Here is a 16947-nt window from a genome sequence, read left to right as displayed (position 1 = left end):
TATAACCACTGCTAAAACAACAAGACTATATGACAACCTTAGATCTAAAGGACGCGTATTTCCACATACCGATACATCCCTCGCACAGGAAATACCTAAGGTTCGTATTCAAGGGAATACATTACCAATTCAAAGTGTTGCCGTTCGGTATAACGACCGCACCAAGGGTATTTACAAAATGCCTAGCAGTAGTAGCTGCACATATCAGAAGGCAGCAAATACACGTGTTCCCCTACCTAGACGATTGGCTAATCAAGACCAACTCCCTAACAAAGTGTTCACACCACACAGAGTATGTCATACAAACCCTCTACAAACTCTGTTTCTCCATCAACTATGCAAAATCACACATTCTGCTGTGCAAAACACAACAATACTTAGGAGCGACAATCAACACAACAAAGGGGATAGCCACTCCAAGTCCACAAAGGGTTCAAAATTTCTACAAGGTTATACAAGCCATGTATCCGACACAAAAAATACATGCAAAGATGGTATTAAAACTCCTAGGCATGATGTCTTCATGCATAGCCATTGTCCCAAACGCAAGACTGCACATGAGGCCGTTACAACAGTGCCTAGCATCGCAATGGTCACTGGCACAGGGTCACCTTCTAGATCTGGTGTTGATAAACCGCCAAACATACATCTCGCTTCTATGGTGGAACAGTATAAATTTAAACAAAGGGCGGCCTTTCCAAGACCCAGTGCCACAATACGTGATAACAACAGATGCTTCCATGACAGGGTGGGGAGCACACCTCAATCAACACAGCATCCAAGGACAATGGGACGTACATCAAACGAAGCTGCATATAAATCACCTCGAATTGTTAGCAGTATTCCTAGCGTTGAAAGCATTTCAACCCATCATAACCCACAAATACATTCTTGTCAAAACAGACAACATGACAACAATGTATTATCTAAACAAACAGGGGGGAACACACTCGACACAGCTGTGCCTCCTGGCACAAAAGATATGGCAATGGCCAATTCACAACCACATTCGCCTAATAGCACAGTTTATTCCAGGGATCCAGAATCAACTAGCAGACAACCTATCTCGAGATCACCAACAGGTCCACGAATGGGAGATTCACCCCCAAATTCTAAACACTTACTTCCACATTTGGGGAACACCTCAAATAGACCTATTTGCAACAAAGGAGAACGCAAAATGCCAAAACTTCGCATCCAGGTACCCACACAGGCAGTCTCAAGGCAATGCTCTATGGATGAATTGGTCAGGGATATTTGCATACGCTTTTCCCCCTCTCCCTCTCCTTCCATATCTAGTAAACAAATTGAGTCAAAACAAACTCAAACTCATACTAATAGCACCAACATGGGCAAGACAACCCTGGTACACAACACTACTAGACATGTCAGTAGTACCCCATGTCAAGCTACCCAACAGGCCAGATCTGCTAACACAACACAAACAACAGATCAGGCATCCAAACCCAGCATCGCTGAATCTAGCAATCTGGCTCCTGAAATCCTAGAATTTGGACATTTAAACCTCACCCAAGAATGTATGGAGGTCATAAAACAGGCTAGAAGGCCATCCACTAGACACTGCTATGCAAGTAAATGGAAAAGGTTTGTTTGCTACTGCCATAGTAATCAAGTTCAACCATTACATGCATCTCCAAAGGATGTAGTAGGATACTTACTACATTTGCAGAAATCAAATCTGGCCTTCTCATCCATAAAGATACACCTCGCGGCAATTTCTGCATACCTGCAGATTACCCATTCAACTTCACTATTTAGGATACCTGTCATTAAAGCGTTTATGGAAGGCCTAAAAAGAATTATACCACCAAGAACACTACCTGTTCCTTCATGGAACCTCAACATCGTCTTAACAAGACTCATGGGTCCACCGTTCGAACCCATGCATTCTTGCGAAATGCAATTCTTAACGTGGAAGGTTGCATTTCTCGTTGCCATTGCATCTCTAAGAAGAGTAAGTGAAATTCAAGCGTTTGCTATACAGGAACCTTTTATTCAAATACACAAAAATAAGGTAGTTCTAAGAACTAATCCTAAATTTTTACCAAAAGTTATTTCACCGTTCCACTTAAATCAAACAGTAGAACTACCAGTGTTCTTTCCACAGCCAGACTCAGTAGCTGAAAGGGCACTACATACATTAGACATCAGAAGAGCACTAATGTACTACATTGACAGAACAAAACTAATTAGGGAAACAAAACAACTGTTTATTGCATTTCAAAAACCTCATACAGGAAACCCAATATCAAAACAGGGTATAGCCAGATGGATAGTTAAGTGTATCCAAACCTGCTACCTTAAAGCAAAGAGAGAGCTTCCCATTACACCAAAGGCACACTCAACCAGAAAGAAAGGCGCTACCATGGCCTTCCTAGGAAATATTCCAATGAACGAAATATGTAAGGCAGCCACATGGTCTACGCCTCACACATTTACTAAGCACTACTGTGTAGACGTGCTATCCGCACAACAAGCCACAGTAGGTCAAGCCGTACTAAGAACTTTATTTCAAACTACTTCCACTCCTACAGGCTGAGCCACCGCTTTTGGGGAGATAACTGCTTACTAGTCTATGCACAGCATGTGTATCTGCAGCTACACATGCCACCGAACTGAAAATGTCACTTACCCAGTGTACATCTGTTCGTGGCATTAGTCGCTGCAGATTCACATGCGCCCACCCGCCTCCCCGGGAGCCTGTAGCCGTTTGGAAGTAATCTTCAACATTTGTACATTTGTAAATATATTACTTAAACTTTATTTTGTACATACTTATTCATTCCATTGCATGGGCACTATTACTAACATACACAACTCCTACCTCACCCTCTGCGGGGAAAACAATCTAAGATGGAGTCGACGCCCATGCGCAATGGAAACAAAGGAGGAGGAGTCCCTCGGTCTCGTGACTCGAAAAGACTTCTTCGAAGAAAAACAACTTGTAACACTCCGACCCAACACCAGACGGCGGACTATGCACAGCATGTGAATCTGCAGCGACTAATGCCACGAACAGATGTACACTGGTTAAGTGACATTTTCATTTCCCTGTCACACCACCCAAAGACATTTAAAAAAAAGTCTCCAGCACTGGTCCTCAGTCCTGCACTGCCTTCGGGCCATTGTCTGATCCAAAAAACAAGTCCAGATGACTAACCTTCGTGTTTGGCACCAAGAATAAAGACTGAAGTGCATTCGCACCGACGAAACAGACTATTCCATCTGTTTCAGTACTGAGCCCAATCAATCAATCAATTTTGGAGCCGAAAAAACATTTATCCATTTCGGAGATGATACTTTCAGTTTGAGCAAAACACTCTGTAAATAAACCTTCGGAGCCAAAAACTACAAGTAGTAAACCTACTACTTTCACACAAGAAACCTCAGACATAAAACTAATTTTAGGGGCCATGGATGCTAGAGAGCTCAAAATACAAATTCAAAAGGGCACAGGAAGAATAATTGCTTCTTCTCCAGTGCCTTTTAAAAGGAAGTTAACCTTTCAGGAGACCTTAGATGCTGGACCTCCACCAAAAAAGGTCTCAAAGGACAAAGAGGGAGAAAATGCTTTACAACAGAAACAGCCTTCGCCACCACATTCTCCTCTTCTTATTCTTTCAACACCACCACCATCACCCATATATGAAATGTACTTCTCACCACAGACATCCTCAGCTTCACCACACAGGGATGATCTTAGTGATAATCAATAGAATACGAATCCATGGGATCTATATGACTCTGATCCTATTACCTCAAACAATCCAGACTTGTACCCTGCTAGACCTCTATCAGAAGACACTACAGCATAGAATCAGGTTATAGCAAGAGTAGCTGCATACCATAATGTGCAGATGCATATGGACCCCATAGAGGAGGATTTCCTTTTTAATACATTAACATCCACACATAAGGAATATCAATGCCTCCCAATGCTAGCTGGGATGCTTAGGTATTCATCCAGTATCTTTAAAGAACCAGTGAAGGACAGAATTATCACTCCTAGAGTAGATAAAAAATATAATCCATCTCCCTCAGACCCAGTTTTCATAACAACTCAGTTACCACCAAATTCAAAAGTAGTGAGTACAGCAAAGAAGAGGACTAACAGTCAATCAACGGGTGATGCTCCTCTTCCAGATAAGGAGGGCAAAAAGCTAGACGCTGCAGGAAAAAGGGTAGCTTCACAAGCGGCAAACCATTGGAGAATAGCTAACTCCCAAGCTCTTTTAGCTAGGTACGACAGGGCCCACTGGATGGAGATGGAAGAATTGCTGTAATACCTATCAGCAGAGCATCAAAAGCAGGGACAGCAAATAGTTACAGAGGGATAGGCAATTTCCAATAATGCTATTAAAAGTGCTACAGATGCGGCTGACACTACAGCTAGCGACATAAACACCAGCGTAATCATCAGAAGACATGCTTGGTTAAGATGTTCCGACTTCAAACCTGAGATACAACAAACTGTCTTAAATATGCCCCTTAACAAGGAGCATCAATGGCCCAGAAGTGGACACAACTATAGAAAAGCTCAAGAAAGATTCTGCCATGCCACAGCCATGTAAAAGCTGGCGGAGACGGGGTGCATGGGTCCACATGGGGGCCCATGCACTTGGCATGGGCAGGGCAGGGCCCCCCATGGACAACCCAGTCTCGCTTTTCACTGCCTGCTTAGCAGACAGTAAAAAGCGCAATGAGTGCTGTTGCACCCTAAGCACCGCAACATTGCCTCTGGCTCAATTACGAGCCGGCATCAATGTTGTGAGCTCTTTCTGCTCGCTGACCCAGCGGGAAACTCTTAATAGGTGTCGCAGGAAGGTCACCGCACTGGCGGTGGCTTGCCGCAGGACTTTAGCGGATGGGCTTTTCTGTCCGCCAAAGTCGAAAAGACGGTCTCTGTATACAATAGATCTCCTACACAGTTGAGGATTTACGATCAGTTACCTCAAATTCCACCTACAACCATTACAAATATAGCCGCATTTGGGAGCAATTCTCAACACTCAGTCAGGATTAGCATACCCACACCCAGTAAGGATTCAGGCACTTCAACACATAATATCTCAACTACAACACAACCGCACTTATACAGAGAAGTTAGTGATGAAGTTATTAGGAATGATGGCTTGATGTATTGCCATAGTTCCAAATGTAAGACTGCACATGCGGCCACTACAGCAGTGCCTCTCAACATTGGTTTCAGTCACAGGGTCAGCTTCAGGATCTAGTGTTGTTAAACCACCAGAATTACCGCTCTCTGCAATGGTGGAACACACCAGTCTATCAAAAGGGCAGCCCTTTCAAAACCCTGTGCCTCAGACCACCATTACAACAGATGTATCACAAACAGGTTGGGGAGCTCATCTCAACAGCCTCACCGTAGAAGGGGAATGGGACTCCAACCAACAGACTTATCACATAATTACTTGGAATTACTAGCAGTATTCCTAGCACTCAAAGCTTTTCTGACACAAATTGCACACAAGGTAGTATTAATATGCACAGACAATATGACAACAATGTATTATCTGCAAAAACGGGGGGGGCACCTTCATCCCAATTATCCCTTTTACCCCAGTCAATTTGGAGATGGGCGATTCACAATCGCATTCAAATAGTGGCAGAGTACCACCAACTAGCGGACCTATTAAGCAGGACACAGCAACTCGTCCACAAATGGAAAATTCACCTGCAAGTAATTCAGAAATACTTACAAAATGTGGGCAACTCCAGACATAGACCTACTCCCCACAAAACATTATTTTGGGGATGGGGGAGAGGGGCTGCTTTACAGTCTATACAAAGCATGTGTATCTACTTCTACACATGCCATCGAACGGAAAATGTTACTTACCCATTAGACATCTGTTTGTGGCATGTAGTGCTGTAGATTCACATGTGCCCTCCCTCCTCACCAGGAGCCGGTAGCCGTTGTAGTACAATATATTGTAAATATGTGTTCAATGGCATGTGTAGCTGCAGATACACATGCTGTGCACATCCCGCCATTTGGTGTTGGGCTCGGAGTGTTACAAGTTGTTTTTCTTCGAAGAAGTCTTTTCGAGTCACGAGATCGAGGGACTCCTCCCATTTCGGCTCCATTGCGCATGGGCGTCGACTCCATCTTAGATTGTTTTTTTTCCGCCATCGGGTTCGGACGTGTTCCTTTTCGCTCCGGGTTTCGGTTCGGAAAGTTAGTTAGAATCTCGGAAAAATCGTCGGTATTGTTTGCGTTCGGTATTGGGTTAGTTATAACAGATCAACACCGACTTTTGAAGAGCTCCGTTGGCCCTTCGGGGTTTTTTCGATCCCTCGTCGGGGCCTGGTCAGCCCGGCCACGTGTCTCTTCAAGGCTGATGGAACGGACCCCATTCCGCTTCTGCCCAAAATGCCATAACAAGTATCCATATACAGATCAGCATCTGGTCTGTAACTTGTGTTTGTCGCCAGAACACAAGGAAGATACTTGTGAAGCCTGTCGAGCGTTTCGGTCCAGGAAGACACTAAGAGACCGAAGAGCAAGAAGACTGCAAACGGCGTCGGCGCCGACAGGACAAGGGCGTTTGGAGGAGGAAGAAGAAACCTTCTCCATCCAGGAATCGGACTCGGATGAGATCGATCCAGAAGAAACGCTGAAAAACGTGAGTAAGACGTCGAAACATAAAACTCATGAGAAGACCACAAAAGCCCAGGGGACGCCACCGCCAACAGGCCATGGCTTAACCCGAAAAATAGGTGACCGATCATCGGCACCGAAAAAGGGCACGCTTGTGTTGAAGTCATCTGACTCCGGTCGAGATACCGCCACACAGCAATCTCGGGCCCGAGATAGCGGTTCCGAGCAAGTTCGGCACCGAGACAGCGGCACCAAAATAATTCGGCACCGAGAGACAACGACACCGAAAATAAAAAAGGTTTAGTCGGAACCTAAAAAAGTAGCCGAAAAGGTTTCCGAAACATCCGGACTCGGAACCGAAATCAAGTTCCTACACAGAGGAACAAGGACTGTCCTCACAAATGAAAATACATAGATTTGGACAGGAATTGGAGACAATGGAGCCAGACTACACCCAAAGAAGGCTCCACATCCAAAAAGAAACAGGGAAGATCAGCACTCTCCCTCCTATTAGGATGAAACGCAAACTTGGCTTCCAGGAGAAAGACAAGCAGCCACAGGCAAAGGTGGCTAAACAAGTAAGCCCGCCACAGTCTCCACAACTATCGCCGCAAACATCACCGGTAGCCACTCCACCTATTATGCAATCCCCGACTCATACAGGAATGAGTCAAGATGACCCTGACGCGTGGGACCTTTATGATGCGCCAGTGTCTGATAATAGTCCTGACTGTTATCCAGCTAGACCATCGCCACCAGAAGATAGTACAGCCTACGCACAGGTGGTGTCGAGGGCAGCGGCATTTCATAATGTCAGCCTGCATGCAGAGCCCATTGAAGACGACTTTTTATTTAATACATTGTCGTCCACACACAGCCAGTACCAGAGTCTTCCCATGCTACCCGGAATGCTAAAACACTCCAAACAAGTGTTTGAGGAGCCTGTAAAAGGAAGGGCCATTACTCCAAGAGTGGAGAAAAAATATAAACCGCCACCAACAGACCCTGTGTACATCACACAACAGCTAACACCGGACTCAGTTGTAGTAGGGGCAGCTCGCAAGAGAGCGAACTCACACACTTCAGGAGATGCACCACCTCCAGATAAAGAAAGTCGAAAATTCGACGCAGCAGGCAAAAGGGTGGCGGCACAGGCAGCAAACCAGTGGCGTATTGCAAACTCACAGGCTTTGTTGGCCAGATACGATAGGGCTCATTGGGACGAAATGCAACACTTTATAGAACATTTGCCCAAGGAGTTCCAAAAAAGAGCACAGCAAGTAGTAGAAGAAGGACAGAGAATCTCCAACAATCAGATACGGTCAGCAATGGATGCAGCAGACACAGCTGCTAGAACTGTCAACACAGCAGTGACAATAAGGGGACATGCATGGCTGCGTACATCAGGATTTAAACCGGAAATACAGCAAGCTGTGCTGAATATGCCATTTAACGGACAGCAGTTGTTTGGGCCGGAGGTGGACACTGCTATCGAAAAACTTAAGAAAGACACTGATACGGCCAAAGCCATGGGCGCACTCTACTCCCCACAGAGCAGAGGCACATTTCGAAAAACACAGTTTCGAGGGCAAAGCACAGAACCCACAACCTCACAAACAAGGCCCACTTATCAGAGCCAATATCTGCAGGGAAGTTTTCGGGGACAATATAGAGGGGGACAGTTCCCAAAAAGTAGAGGGAAGTTCCAAAGCCCCAAAACTCCTCAAAACAAGCAGTGACTTCCAAGTCACACATCCCCAACACATAACACCTGTGGGGGGGAGACTAAGCAAATTTTACAAACATTGGGAGGAGATAACAACAGACACTTGGGTACTGGCAATTATCCAGCATGGTTATTGCATAGAATTTCTCAAATTCCCTCCAAACGTCCCACCAAAAACACACAATATGTCAAAACAACATATAGATCTTCTAGGACTAGAAGTTCAGGCATTGCTACAGAAAGAAGCAATAGAATTAGTACCAAACCAACAGAAAGGAACAGGAGTTTACTCTCTGTACTTTCTCATACCCCAAAAAGACAAGAGTCTGAGACCTATATTAGATCTCAGAACATTAAATACCTACATAAAATCAGATCACTTTCACATGGTGACATTACAGGACGTAATCCCACTGCTCAAACAACAAGACTACATAACAACACTAGACCTAAAGGATGCATATTTCCATATACCGATACAAACCTTAAGTACTTTCTGTGTGAAGGATGTATTCCAAGGGGTACATTACCAATTCAGGGTGTTGCCATTCGGAATAACAACTGCGCCAAGAGTTTTTACAAAGTGCCTGGCAGTCGTAGCTGCACATATCAGAAGGCAGCAAATACATGTGTTCCCGTACCTAGACGATTGGTTAATCAAAACCAACACGCTAGAACGGTGTTCACAACACACAAAGTATGTCATAGAAACCCTCCACAAACTAGGTTTCTCAATCAACTACACAAAGTCACACCTTCTGCCGTGTCAGACACAGCAATACTTAGGGGCGACAATCAACACAGCAAAAGGGATTGCCACTCCAAGTCCACAGAGAGTTCAGGCATTTCACAATGTAATACAGGCCATATATCCAAAATAAAAAATACAAGTCAAAATGGTGATGAAACTCCTAGGCATGATGTCCTCATGCATAGCCATTGTCCCAAACGCAAGGTTGCACATGCGGCCCTTACAACAGTGCCTAGCATCACAATGGTCACAGGCACAGGGTCAACTTCTAGATCTGGTGTTGGTAGACCGCCAAACATACACCTCGCTTCAATGGTAGAACAGTATAAATTTAAACCAAGGGCGGCCTTTCCAAGACCCAGTGCCACAATATGTAATAACGACAGATGCCTCCATGATAGGGTGGGGAGCACACCTCAATCAACACAGCATCCAAGGACAATGGGACAGTCAGCAAAAACAGTTTCATATAAATCACTTAGAACTATTGGCAGTATTTCTAGCGCTGAAAGCATTTCAACCCATAATAAGCCACAAACACATTCTTGTCAAAACAGACAACATGACAACGATGTATTACCTAAACAAACAGGGAGGGACACACTCAACACAGTTGTGTCTCCTGGCACAGAGAATATGGCATTGGGCGATTCACAACCACATTCGCCTAATAGCACAATTTATTCCAGGAATTCAGAATCAGTTAGCAGACAATCTCTCTCGGGATCACCAACAAATCCACGAATGGGAGATTCACCCCCAAATACTGAACACTTACTTCCAGAGTTGGGGAACACCACAAATAGATCTATTTGCAACAAAGGAAAACGCAAAATGCCAAAACTTCGCATCCAGGTACCCACAACATCAGTCTCAGGGCAATGCGTTATGGATGAGTTGGGCAGGGATATTTGCTTACGCTTTTCCCCCTCTCCCACTCCTTCCATATCTGGTAAACAAGTTGAGTCAAAACAAACTCAAACTCATACTAATAGCGCCAACATGGGCAAGACAACCTTGGTACACAACACTACTAGACCTCTCAGTAGTGCCTCATGTCAAACTACCAAACAGACCAGATCTGTTAACGCAACACAAACAACAGATCAGACACCCAAATCCAGCATCGCTGAATCTAGCAATTTGGCTCCTGAAGTCCTAGAGTTTGGACACTTAGACCTTACACAGGAATGTATGGAGGTCATAAAACAAGCTAGGGAACCTACCACTAGACATTGCTATGCAAATAAGTGGAAAGGATTTGTTTATTACTGCCATAATAATCAAATTCAACCCTTACACGCATCTGCCAAAGATATTGTACAATACTTACTACATTTGCAAAAGTCAAAGCTAGCTTTTTCTTCCATTAAGATACATCTTACCGCAATTTCAGCTTACCTGCAAATTACGCACTCAACTTCACTGTTTAAGATACCAGTCATAAAAGCGTTTATGGAAGGCTTAAAGAGAATTATACCACCAAGAACACCACCAGTTCCTTCATGGAACCTCAACATTGTCTTAACACGACTCATGGGTCCACCTTTTGAGCCCATGCACTCTTGTGAAATGCAATACTTAACATGGAAAGTTGCATTTTTAATTGCCATCACATCTTTAAGAAGAGTAAGTGAGATTCAAGCATTTACCATACAAGAACCATTTATTCAAATACACAAGCATAAAGTAGTTCTACGGACAAATCCTAAATTTTTACCAAAAGTCATATCACCGTTCCACTTGAATCAAACAGTAGAATTACCAGTGTTCTTCCCACAGCCAGATTCTGTAGCTGAAAGAGCACTACATACATTAGACATCAAAAGAGCGTTAATGTACTACATTTACAGAACAAAACTCATTAGAAAAACAAAACAATTATTTATTGCTTTCCAAAAACCTCATACAGGAAATCCAATTTCAAAACAAGGCATTGCTAGATGGATAGTTAAATGCATTCAAACCTGTTATCTTAAAGCAAAAAGAGAACTGCCTATTACACCAAAGGCACACTCAACTAGAAAGAAAGGTGCTACCATGGCCTTTCTAGGAAATATTCCAATGACCGAAATATGTAAGGCAGCTACATGGTCTACGCCTCATACATTTACTAAACACTACTGTGTAGATGTGTTAACAGCACAACAAGCCACAGTAGGTCAAGCAGTACTACGAACATTGTTTCAAACAACTTCAACTCCTACAGGCTGAACCACTTCTTTTGGGGAGATAACTGCTTACTAGTCTATGCACAGCATGTGTATCTGCAGCTTCACATGCCATCGAACGGAAAATGTCACTTACCCAGTGTACATCTGTTCGTGGCATTAGTCGCTGCAGATTCACATGCGCCCACCCGCCTCCCCGGGAGCCTGTAGCCGTTTAGAAGTTGATCTTGAACATTTGTAAATTTGTAAATATATTACTTTAAACTACATTATGTACATACGTATTCACTCCATTGCATGGGCACTATTACTAGCATACACAACTCCTACCTCACCCTCTGCGGGGAAAACAATCTAAGATGGAGTCGACGCCCATGCGCAATGGAGCCGAAATGGGAGGGGTCCCTCGATCTCGTGACTCGAAAAGACTTCTTCGAAAAAAAACAACTTGTAACACTCCAAGCCCAACACCAGATGGCGGGATGTGCACAGCATGTGAATCTGCAGCGACTAATGCCACGAACAGATGTACACTCGGTAAGTTACATTTTCCATATACATTGCATGGATATCTCATTTCTCTACTGCATATCTATATATACATTTATACACTCTTTACCCTCCTGCGGGAAAACAGTCTAACAAAGGAGTCGATGCCCATGTTGGGTATTACCGAGAGCAGGAATCACTCGATCCTGTGACTCGAAAAAATTCTAGGAAGAAAAACAACTTGTAAATCTCCAAGCCCAGCACTAGATGGCGGACTTATGCAAAGCCTGTGAATCTACAGCACTACATGCCACAAACAGATGACTTACTGGGTTAAGTAACATTTTCCATATACATTGCATGGACATCTAGGGCCAGATGTATCAAGCCTTTTTGCATTCGCAAACGGTGTGAATGCCCGTTTGCGAATGCAAAAATGCCTTTCAGTATTTATGAAAGGCATTCGCAACGCAAATTTAGGGAATCGCTAAACCAGCGATTCCTTAAATTTGCGAGCCCGTTTAGAGAATCGCAAATTGCGATTCTCTAAATAAGAAATTGCAAATAAGGAATCCTTATTTGCGATTTCTAAACCACATGTATCAAGCAATTCCTTAATGCGAATTTGGCATTAAGGAATCGCAATTACCACTAAGTAGAACTTGGTGGTAACCATGTGCAAATTTTAAAAATGTATTTTTAAAATTGACATGTAACGCACACATGCCCCTTTGGCATGTGTGCGCCTTACATGTCCAAAAAAAGTTTTGGGTTGCAGCAGAGTGGGCCATAGGCCCCCAGCACCCTGGGGTTTTTCATTTCCAAATTGCGAATTCCAGTTAGGAATTCGCTATTTGTGAAATGCAAAAAAATCACAAATATGGGCCTACAGGGCCATAGGTGCGAATGGGGGCTGTATCGCTATTTGCGATTCGGTAATAGCATTTGCGATTTTTAAGAAATCGCTATTACTGAACGCAAATATGATACATAGCATTTTGCGAATCATAAATAGCTATTTCTTAAAATTCGCTATTACCGATTCGCAAAGGGCTTTTTTGATACATCTGGCCCCTAATTTCTTATATCTATCTTTGTACACATGTACACACTCTTTATTTCACCCACCTGCGGGAAAACAATCTAACAAAGGACTCAATGCCCATGCACAGTATTACGGAGAGGAGGAGTCACTCGATCTTGTGACCCGAAAACCTTCTTTGAAGGAAAACAACTTGTAACACTCCGAGCCAGTCACTAGATGACAGACTTGTGCAAAGCATGTGAATCTACAACACTACATGCCACGAACAGATGTCTACTGGGTAAGTAACATTTTCCTTTTGTTTTGCTGTCAGCGGCCATCATGGCAGCTTTAGTGTGATTTTACCACCACCAGCACTCTGTAGACTGATTCTGAAAGTGATTGTGACACAGACACTTCTACAGCGTTGGTCTTTTTTCCCACCATTATGTTTTTTTTTTACCCTTCTTGTGAGGTTACGACGAGGAATTCCAGTTTAAGATTTCTGTTTGATTCCAAAAACAGATTAGTGAAGAGTCTGTCTCACTGCTACACACAGTGTATGGGCCGAGGCCATGACACAAAGGACTTCTCCTTGTGTCCTGTTTATACAGACTCCACCCATCAGAAGAAGAATTGCCAATGTGTTTAGTGATCTTCACCTTGTCTGAAAAGGGAGCCATTCTTAGTTTCCAAAAACTAGGTGACAGGCCTGGAGGTGCTTTTCCTACCAAACCATCAATGAAGACAAGAAGAGGTGGCCCATGTGCCAGAGCCAGCCCTATTTATCTCAACCCAGTTCATCAGCCTATCCCAGTTTGCTACTGAGAAGCACACTCCTATGATGACTCCTTAAATTGATACTGAGAAACCATTGGTCCTATGTTCTCACTACCACTGTATCCTAGCCAGAGAGCTTGCTTTGGACTGTGATTGCTATTTTCGAGGATGTCTTGCAAAGACCAGTTTGCTTTTGGGTAAAAATGCTTCAGACTTGGGGCTCATTCACCCACCTCACTGTTACCAGGTTCTTCTGTACATCTCACTGTCAATTCCCATATGCAGGATCGTTCTTTGAGAGATATGTTTTATTCAGCTGTTGGGCCTGGGAGCTCATGGAACTCACAATAGTGGAAAAATATATTAGCTTGTTCACAGATGGATATTTACCCACTGATTCAGTGTCAGGCAAGACAAGTAGTTGTTTATTGGTTATATGACACCTTACTGGTACATTTGATAACATTTAGTAAACAGTGCATTATTTCCACTGCAGATGCAGCTTGCTTTCAAAGACACTTGCAGATGCCAGAATGAGAACATCATGTCTCACTCCCCATTCTTCCCAGGCCATACCAAGCCGAGCTCTGCAAAACACCTTTAAATAATAGTTGCTAAAGTTTATGCATGCTTTAGTGTTGTAACAACATATTCTTGTGACTTTAAGCAAGATGAAATCGGTTTAGTTTTGAGAGTTTAGGCCCAAGTACTCACATGATGGAGCAGCTATCACCTCTCTCATCAGAGCCTAATCAAAGGCTTACTAAACTGCTGTTGTAAATCAATGTGGCATGTACAACAAGGTGTCAATGCCATTTGAGAATGGGCTAGCCAAGGTCTCTAGCCCCCATTTTTCCCAGAGCTCTCTTATTGCGTAAGATCCTTACGTACTCCAGGAAAGGTATTAGGAAGAAGCACATAGCGAACATTTTGGATGAGAGAGAAACTTATTTCAACATTGACTTAAATGGAAAGAGTGATATTTAAGGAAGGAGAGAGTGGGAAAGTAAAACAAATTGATTAAAAGTCACCCGGGAATTCGTCTCTACCCATATCTGAATGACTGACTGTTGAGAGCTGTCTTCAAATCTGCTTCAAGGCATTTGAGGATTACAGTCACCCTTTTACTTGCTATAGGCTTCTCAGTCAACAACAAGACCATGCTAGTACTATTGCAAATCTCAGTTTAATAGACAAATACAGACATATGGCAGTCGTGAGCATTTCCACCCTTGTTCGGGTTTACAACAATCAGCTAATGGCTCCTGTGCTTTTGGAGAAAAATTTTCATAACATATTTGCGTGTACTGAGTTTGATGGTGTAATGTGTCTTTCTTGTCTTGCATGTTTTCTTGCAAATTAGTCTTCATGAAGTTATTCTTCAGCAGCAGCGGAATTACTTTTACAACCATCTCAAAGAACTGATTTATATACATCCTTCTTTATTTTCCACTCCCCAACTTTGGTGACGGAACCCTTAGTAGTCGCCTGGGGCCAGATGACGTCAGACTGTCCTTAAAAGTTTTCCTACAGTACCCTCAAGGGAAACATGATCAGATACAGCAGGACTACACGTCAGCCATATTTTTACACAGAGGTAGGTGTGTGGTCCAAGCCTCAATGCCATGAAGGGATAAGCCTATAGGTATACCCCATAGTCAAGTAATGGTCTGTAAGCAGTAAATCAATGGGGAAGGAAAATATGGCAGTGGATTGCCTAAGCAAACTGATTTTCACGAATCAGTAGTGGGAACTGCTTCAAGAGTTGAAAGGCTGCAAGTTTCAGACTTTGAGTGGACCAAAGATTAATGATTTTGCAACCATTGCTAATAAGAAATTTCCCGAGTTTTGATGGTTGGAGTTAGCATCTAGGCTCTAAATCGGGTACGCACTGGCAACGTACTGGACTTAGAATCTGCATTGCAGAGAACTCTACTAAAAATTTTATGACCTTGATGACTAGTTACAACGTGATCCAATTAAGTTGTGTACCACCTTGGCCTCCCCCTCAAGTGCAGAACTTCCTCTCAGAGAAGAGGTCATCTGTTCCACCCAGTCTTTATACCCTAAATCTTCCTGTCTGGAATTTGAGACAGTATCTTTCTCAATCCAAGCTGCTTCCAGAGGCTGTATGTGTCGAGTTTTTTGACAAATCAGATTCAAATCAGGTTCCCTCCTTCAACTTTTACGATACCTTCAGGGAGTCTTAATTTGGTTTGACCTTTTTTTGTGATGCACTGATACAATCACTTGCATTAATGCCCTCTCCTTTTTCTTTTACAAAGGAAAGTACTATTACAAAGAAGACAATACTGTCGGTGCAGTCACCTGGGAAGAGTGGGCAGCTGCAGTCTCTTTGGCATTGCTGCCCTTTGCTGTGTTCTTAGAGGACAACATTACACTAAGAGCAACACCTTTTCTAATCAAAGAAAGTGTCGAAGTTACACTTCTCACCACATTTACGTCCTTCTCCATCACTCTTCCAATTACAGAATTCGGTCATCTGGCACACATGTTGTCACTGAGGTCTCATTGAATCCCCCCTGTGTCGCAAAACACTTAGACACAAAGAAAACAGTGGCAAAAATACTCGTATGCACAAAGTACAATTGATCATTTAATATTGATTTTATGTTAATTAAAGCTTGCTTTATGACAGAAATCAAAAAGGATCAAATCACTGCGTTGCTCTCAGCTAAAGTATATTTAAGCTTTAAAAATCAATATCCACTTTACAATTGTATAATAACAATGTGGAATTTAACAAAACAAGTGACAGCTATTGTTAGGAAAGAATGCAAGATTGCTAAGAATTGCTAAGAACTATACATATTAAGTCAAACCTGAAATCTTTTTTACAGGTATTCTGTAGATTTAGGTTGAACACAAAAAACATTTAAATTATTTAAAATAGACCAAAGATCACCCCCAAATAAGTGATTTATTCTTCATAGAAATATGTTGAAACTGAAAGAAAATGTGTGTTAAATTTTAGGAAACAGTGTTGGGTTAGAAAAGACTATATGTGGACAAAAGATACTAATGATTTTGTAGGGAATTTGGGTACAAATGGTGTGCACCGGATTTTGCAATGCAACAGGTCTCACAGTATGTTGCTCACCTTGAAATGCCGTTCACTTGTGTTAATTTAATCCCAAATTCATCTTTCGATCTGTCTTATGCACACACCAAAAAGCGGGCTGCAACAAGTAATTTATTCACTGTCCAAATGATAAAGGCTTGTGCGCCTTGCTCATCTAAACAAAGCGTTCATAGATCATGGGATGTCTGGACAGTGGCTTAGAAAGCATAAGCCTTTCTGCTCAAGGCGGCTCACTTCTCTCTGCTCTTTCAATGGTACCC

The sequence above is a fragment of the Pleurodeles waltl genome, chromosome 7 (genome assembly GCF_031143425.1).
Source record: "Pleurodeles waltl isolate 20211129_DDA chromosome 7, aPleWal1.hap1.20221129, whole genome shotgun sequence".
Classification (NCBI taxonomy): Eukaryota; Metazoa; Chordata; class Amphibia; order Caudata; family Salamandridae; genus Pleurodeles; species Pleurodeles waltl.
Note: the sequence above shows the minus strand (reverse complement) of the source record.